The following is an 8,110-nucleotide window of genomic DNA, read 5'->3' on the forward strand; positions in this document are numbered from 1 at the left end:
ATGTGTGGGCTTTGAAATGGAAAAGAGCTCTTTATTGAGAAAGTGCGAGCATCTCGTGCATGTGCAACGAGCACTGTACTATTTTTTACATTCTTTTGTAATTAACATTTTTTTATTGATTCTTACAATAAATCACAATCCACTCTGACCAGCAGAAAGGGGACTTATTAATACATAATTTTGAGTTCTGCCATATGCTCGAGGCAACATTTAAATAAATGTCCGAATTAAACACTCTGGATACTTTTGTCCATACCAAGTGCAAATGTGAGATAACAGGGTGTAACTTAACTTCTCCGATTAGTTTGACAGAAAGGCTTTGCAATGGCAAAATAGGGGCAAGAACTTCCTGTTCAATACAAAACCAGGGAGGGGCTCTCTCAGGTGGAAGCGACCAATGAGCCAAATGTCTGAGACCGAATGCATAATAATAAAACAAAATCTTGGGTAGGCCTAGCACACCTTTGTCAATCAGCCTAACTTATTGAAATGTAATCTGGGACGCTTACCATTCCAAATGAAGGACTTTGCTATACTCTCAAATTGCTTAAAATAAGAGAGGGGACATCTACAGGGAGAGATTGTATTGAGAGGATTGATAATCCCATTCTACCATATCAAACGCTTTTCGGCATTAAGTGAGACGGCAGCGACCGGAGTCTGATCATTCGCCACTGACCACATGATATTGATTAGACGCCTAATGTTATCAGAAGAGCTGTGGCCCCGAATGAACCCCACCTGATCTATATGTATAAGAGATGTCATAACTTTAATTAATCTATTAGCCAGAATTTTTGACAATATTTTAACATCTAGCTGAATCAGGGAAATTGGATGGTAGCCCTTACACTTGCTTGGATCTTTGTCATTTTTAAGAATCAGACTGATCCAGGCTTGTGTCATGGTTGGCAGAAGCTTTCCATTCTTTAATGATTTCGTATAATCTTCTAACAAAAGTGGAGCTAATTCTGTAGCATTAGATCTAAAAACTCAGCAGCAAAGCCATCTGGCCCTGGAGCCTTGCCTGTAGGCAAGGCCTTAATTACCTCACCAAGCTCCTCCAAGGTTAGCTCAGAATCAAGAGAATATTTTTGCTCAGTTGTCAGTTTAGGGAGTTCTAATGGTTCCACAAAGTTTATAATGTCTTCATCAGTATACGAAGACGTGGAACTATAGAGATCAAGATAGAATTCTTTAAAAGCATTATTAATATCAATGGCTGAGGTAAAAATTTCACCACCAGCAGATTTCACTGAGGGAATGGTAGAAAAAAGATTCTCTCTGCTTTATATATCTAGCCAAAAGCTTCCCTGCTTTGTCCCCCGACTAAAAGTATGACTGTCTTGCCCTGAATAGCCAAAACTCCACCTTCCATGACAAAATAGTATTATATCTGTATTTCAATCTGGTCAATTCATCAGACGACATTCGGTGCTTCAGCTCTGCCTCTGCACTTTTAATATTCCCTTCTAACTCCATGAGTTCCCATGCTTTGGATTTTTTGATGAATGAGGCATACTGTATGATCCAACCCCTAAGATCTGCCTTAAGTGCCTCCCAAGCCATGCCAAGCCATTCTTTTTATGGGGTGCCCCAACCCATTCACATTCCACGTGAAGAGAGACAATCCACTCATATTAACATCTGACAATTTGACATATTAGAAAAAAAAGATTGTGTGTCAAAAACAAAATTATAAAGACCACATTCCAACAATAGAGCAACAAACAAACCCCAAACTTCCCCCAGAACAAAAAAAAAAAAAAAAACAGAAAAAAGAAAAACGTGCACATTAACCCCGCGCACGACAGCACCAACTGGCATCCATCCCTCTAAACTCAAACAGTTCATGTACGTCTACGAGAGCCCCTGTGACACTTTTGCCGTGGGATTGCTCAAGTCCTGTGTTTTTATAAAAACAATTTGAGACAGAAATACACAACAGAAAATAATCTATATAACAAACTCCAGCCAATATGAGGCATAAGCACAAAGAGTGTAGATTCATCCACATAACTGTCCCGAAGGTGTGTTCCTCCACAAAACAAGCTCCAGCCACTAGCGGAACCAGTAAAAAAAAAAAAAAACGTTCGGTTTCCTCAGGCAGTCGAACAAATGTTTAGCGAGCTGGCCCATTCGACTGATACATGAATGTAACGCATGCCATAATCACTCTAATGATTTGCAAGAAATATTCCACAAAACAGACTCCATCCAATAGGATGTATAAGCACAAAGAACATGCAGATTCATCCACATACTGTCCCGAAGGAGTATTATTCCACAAAACAACTCCAGCCGCTAGGCGGAACCAGCACAAAAAGAAACAAAAAAAGGTGTTCAGTTTCTTCGGACAGTCAAGTGAATGTTCAGTGAGTCAGGCCCACTCGGCTGTCACACGAGAGCAACAAATGCCCTTATCACCCCAATGTTTGCAAGAAATATTCCATAAAACAAACTCCATCCAATAGAAGGCATAAGCACAAAGAAAGTGCAGATACATCCACAAACTGTCCCAAAGGAGTGTTATTCCACAAAACAAACTCCAGCCGCTAGGCGGAACTAACACAAAAAGAAATAAATAAGGCACCCAGTTTCCTCGGACAGTCAAGTGAATGTTCAGTGAGTCAGGTCCACTCGGCTGCATCGAGAGCATCACACAATGACTTACTCATTCCATTTACTTTATGAAGGACATTGCTTGCTGTGGGCATGTAAATATTTTGCGGCCATGCTTAGTATCTATTCTCAATTTGGCCAGGAACATCAGTGCAAAAGTGACCTTCCGTTGATGTAAGTGTTTCTTGCATTCCTTGAATCGATCACGTTTCTCTCTTGTCGAATTTGCAAAGTCTGGGAACAAGAAAATGCTGTGGTTCTTCCAAGAAAGCCTTCCTTTACTCCTCGCCTCGCGTAACACATGATCTTTATCATATGATCTCAGAAATTTGGCCAAAATTGATCAGGGCCTCAGGGTCTCCCTCAGCGGATCTCCGAGCCGGAACTCTGTGAGCTCGCTCGATTTCCAGCTTATGGCCTGTTATGTCGAGCAGACTCAGGAAGAGATCGTCTAGGAATTTCACCATATCTTAGCTTTCTTCGTTCTCAGGAATTCCAACAATTCGGACGTTGTTTCGCCGACTATGATTCTCAAGGTCTTCCAACTTTTCCCAAACGCACTCCAAGTCCGCCATGGTCGCTAGCGGGTTAGCAGCTAATTCCCTCTCTGAAGACCCCAGATAATCAATCCATTTCTCAACGTCCCCCACTCTTGTAACCAACTCCATCGCAGTGATCGATCAACGTATTACAGCAAGATCCTCCAAGTCAGCAATGACCTTCGCCAGCATTGCCGACATGCTTAACAGTTGATGCTGAATGTCTCCCACCACACCATCCAAACTGAGTCCCCGGTCTGTGGCCCTGTCAGGGGTATCAGCTTGAGCACGTAAGTGTCTTTTAATGTCTCCAGAGCCCGAGGATTTTGAATTCTTTGACATACTGTCTTCATGGAACAGTTATGGAACAGGGTGTATCGAATCTCACTGGTTTATGACACAAAAAGTATTAAAAACTAGCAAAGTGCACAGAGCTCACCGTTCACACATCCGACCCTCGCATGGTGCCACACGACTCCCCCTTTTTTACATTCTTTATTTGAATGTGAGACACAGAAGCAACATTTTGAATAACATTTTGAACAACAATATTCCTTTCCTGACAAACAGCAGTGGGGAAAAGAGGAACAGCATTGTGTGTCTCTAATCAAGCCTTCTTCAGGACAGGTCCGGAAGAAACGGTGAGCTCTGCATTCTGCTTCATAGCACTGTGCTCATCAGGAGCACTATTGCTGTGTTTGGGGGGGTTTCCCATTGGCATGGGACTCGCACTGAGGCGGCTGCCTACGTTTGGGCCACGGCTTGCATGGCTTTACCGGCAGCAACTTTTGGTGACGCTGAGGCAGCAGGCATGGGGTTTTTAGCTGAGACAGAGCGGGAGCGAGCCGGTTGGTATGAAGTACTGCTCTGTTTTGGCATAAAATGTCTCATAGCCTGAGAGTGTTGCTGAGCCATAATGTAGCACTCAGCAAACCCATCCTCAGAGCTGCCGAATAGGCCGGCTGGAGACACCGTAGCATCAAAGAGGGTGGCTTTTTCCACATCACACATTTCTGTGAGGGTCAGCCAGATGTGATGATGCAGGACCACCAGGTTGCCCATTGACTTGCCAATGGCCTGTGCAGTGATTTTAGTGGCCCGCAGGGCTAAGTCTGTAGCAGTGCGGAGCTCTTTAAACATCTCTGGATCATAGCCTTTCTTGTCCATTTTGGAGTGCTGAACCAGCTTGGCCCGCTGCTGAGTAAGTTTTTCCAGCCAGTGCGGCTGTTAGTTGACACGGCTTGGAAGGATTAATGGGGCGTGATTTCTACGTGCCACTACGCCTCTTCCACAGGGGGTAGTTGGGCATTTCCTTTGTCTTCCCCGTAGCCCACTTTAGTGAGGAGAGTGGAATCGCTGAACGAGAGAGCTGAATAAGGTGCATATCAGGCTTTGGTCAGTTTGTTATGAACCTCCGGGAAAAATGGGGCAGATCTACGGGACGTGGTCACTTGACAATGTCCGAACTGCAGGAACCACTCATCAAGGTGAGATTTTTTCGGTTCCTCCGGAGGAGACCACTCAAGACCGAGCTCTTCAACCACCCTTGAAAGGATGCAAAGCATCTTGTCAGTGGTGCATGTACGCTCCTCGCCCTCGCTGTGGGAAGGGGCGGCGACATCCTCCATTGACCATTCGCCAGTGTCAGATGCAGTGAGAGACATAACATCAGAACCGCCGAACATGACGAGGTCATGCGCTCCTGCAGAGGGCCGAAGCTCTTCACGCATATACTGTACTGGCACAGACACAGTACATGGAGATTGAGGAGCTCGCAGGGCATATGCCGGCACGAGGTCCACCTCAAATTCATCCTGCTCGACCTGTGCCTTCTCATGTGATCCCTCAGGAGTAACAGAAGAGGCTGGTGGGAGGGCGCGTGAGGCTGAATCGTCCCTCAGAACGAGGGCGATTCACGAGCAAAGTGCCTTGAGACTCATGCCCTCACAGTGAGGGCAGTCTGTCTCCATGAGAGCTGCCTCTGCATGGGCACGGCCAGACAGCGAACGCAGCTCTCCTGTTGATCTGACAGCGGGATGTGCCCCTCGCATAAGGAACACTTACGGAACCACAGCTTTACAAAGTTGCAAACAGGTAAGCGGCACGTAAGCTTGTGAAGATTCCGTCTGCTGACTCGTGTATTTCGATGGCTACATATGTAGAGGAGAAATTGTGTTTTCGCACCCGCTTATATACTGAACAGCTTCGCGCCTAAAAGGGTGAGGCTTAAACACCATGGCTAATCTTAGAATTGCCGTTATTGTAGAAGGGTTTCATTTAGGTCATCGGAAAAGGAATTTCCCCATATGCATTAGCATGATGTAATGTCGAGTGAACTGTAATCGTAAGGGAACACCCTTTGACCCATTAAAGCTGTCTAGCATGCACTATAGCAGTAACAGAAAAATAAAACAGTAATCCAGCTAATTTGAAACATTCTGGGCTGATTTACGGGCAAAGCTGTGAAATATGACTTTAATAATGGGTACAATTGGCTTCACTGCTGTCTCTCTGAAACATGCAGAAGAGCTCAAGAGTTTATGACAAAGGCAGCACATTTGGCATATTTCTGGCAGCACATTTGTTATCAATGAAATGTGAAAATGACTGTGGTGTGACTGTTATGGATACTGCAGACTGAACTGTTGATTAAGTTGCTGTCCTGTGGTTTTGTTGTAATTGAGCTGAAGGTACTTTCATGTGTCAGACTGTGGGATGTGTGTGGTGCCAGTGAGTTGACTCTGTACTGGTGCTGCCCTACGTTTACGAGCCAGCTTGTTTGTTTCAATGTGATTTTACTGTTGACAATTTAAGTCAATAAGATATTTAGCTATATTTTGTATTTTTTACTGTTTGACAGATTGAAAAGACATTAACATGAGATACAGTACTACATGGAAAACATTTTTAACAGAGCAACTTAATTATAATGGGTTGAAAGTTTGAACTTGTTAAAGTTGTGCCCAGAACACTGAGGGAACATTTTTCAAACTACTGTGTGACCTTTGGGGTCATTACACTCAGGAGTCAGTATACTTCAGAAGTCATTACACCTCAAAAGCTTCTTTGGCACCCGTTTGGTCCTCTGGCTTCCCTCTCATGTTTTATGCACATGCCTTGTATGACCTATAGGTGAGTGCCATGCCAAGTCTGACACCAATAATATGCATTAGGTAACAAAACAAAATGGGATCAAACACAGAAGCCCCTGCACACCATCACCCCACTAACCAATCTTAGCATCATATTAGAGTGTCTCTTTGCGTTCTTCTAAAATAAGCAGTCACACTTTACAATAATGTTCTACGTATACTGTATTGTAAGTTCATGTTAGTTCATACAGCACTAAATTATGGTAACATGTGCAACATTAATATTAAAATGTATTACTAAATGTAGAAATTACCATTAACCAAGATTTAATAATGTTGCAAAAGTTCATGTTAACTAATGTGCTAATTACTGATAAAGTAATAGTTCACCCAAAAATGAAAAATTCTCATAATTTACTTACCCTCATGCCATCCCAGATGTGTATGACTTTCTTTCTTCCGCAGAACACAAACAAAGACTTTTTAGAAGAATATCTCAGCTCTGTATAGTCCATTCAATGCAAGCGAATGGTGGCCAAAACTTTGAAGCTCATAAAAGCACATGAAGGCAGCATAAAAGTGATCTGTACGACTCCAGTGGTTAAATCCATGTCTTCAGAAGTGATATAATAGGTGTGGGTGAGAAACAGATTAATGTTTAAGTCCATTTTTGCTATAAATCTCCACTTTCACCTTCACTTTCACGTTCACATATTTTTGTTTTGTTTTTTGGCGATTTGCATTCTTTGTGCATATCGCCACCTACATGGGAAGGGAAAATAATTTATAGTAAAAAAGGACTTAAACATTGATCTGTTTCTCACCCACGCCTATCACATCGCTTCTGAAGACATGGATTTAACCACTGGAGTCGTCTGGATTACTTTTATGCTACCTTTATGTGCTTTTTGAAATGTCAAAATTCTTCTAAAAATCTTTGTTTGTGTCCGGCAGATGAAAGAAAGTCATACACATCTGTGATGGCATGAGGGTGAGTAAATGATGACAGAATTTTCATTTTTAAGTGAACTATTCCTTTAATGTATACAACCTTATTGTAAAGTGTTCCCAAACAATCATTGTTGAAATTTAAGGCCATTGCAAATAGTATAAAACATTTTACCATAACTGCGCCAGCACCTTCTGAAAACAGTTAACTAAGGGACTGCTTAGCATAGAGGCTCCCCTTGAGACATAAGCATTTCAGCCAAGTCCCTCATTATTCAGGAGATACAGTAGAAAACTTTTTGCTCAGCTTTATGTTAGGAGAGATTTGTAATAAACATGGGAAGAGTTTCACAATGTGCATTTGTTCTAGAAAGAGTTAAGGAATGTTGTTCATTGTCACATGACGTGGGAGAACACTCCCCGACACCCCCTCCCCGCAGGGCGCACATGCATCTTGCCCGCAGATGTGGTGATACCGCATTCACTTCAAAGTGCCTCCCCACAGACCAACTGATATTCTGACAGCAACTGTAAATGTCCTGGACACGCAGAGTGGAAAATATGAAACCTTTCAAATGGCTCTGGAGGATTGAGAATTGGGCATTCCAAATTGGGGAGAACAAGGGAGAAGAAAAAAAAATTGGCTCTGGAGGAACTCTGTCAGAAAAAGAAGACCTTCAATGTAATTCCAGTGTGATTTAGGAAAGGTTGCAACAAAGGAATTTTCTCCTTCTATCTGAAAATGAATTAGGCCTCTGTTATAAATAACATCAACCTTTTGGTCATGTAAGATGTACTGTGCTGTGGTTTTGATTTTGATTTTGGTTATTTTTAATAACTGCACTGAAAAAAAGCGGACCATGCAGTCTTAAGGATCATAAGAATCCATTTCTACTTGATCTAACCCTT

General features: G+C 42.7%; 1 pseudogene; it reads right to left on the reverse strand.

The window, feature by feature from the left end:
• The window catches only part of LOC127441152 (kinesin-associated protein 3-like), a 63,835-nt pseudogene extending 59,507 nt beyond the window's left edge, over positions 1-4,328 (reverse strand).
• Between the last annotated feature and the right edge of the window lie 3,782 nt (positions 4,329-8,110).

This window comes from Myxocyprinus asiaticus, chromosome 5 (assembly GCF_019703515.2).
Source record: "Myxocyprinus asiaticus isolate MX2 ecotype Aquarium Trade chromosome 5, UBuf_Myxa_2, whole genome shotgun sequence".
In the NCBI taxonomy this organism is placed as follows: Eukaryota; Metazoa; Chordata; class Actinopteri; order Cypriniformes; family Catostomidae; genus Myxocyprinus; species Myxocyprinus asiaticus.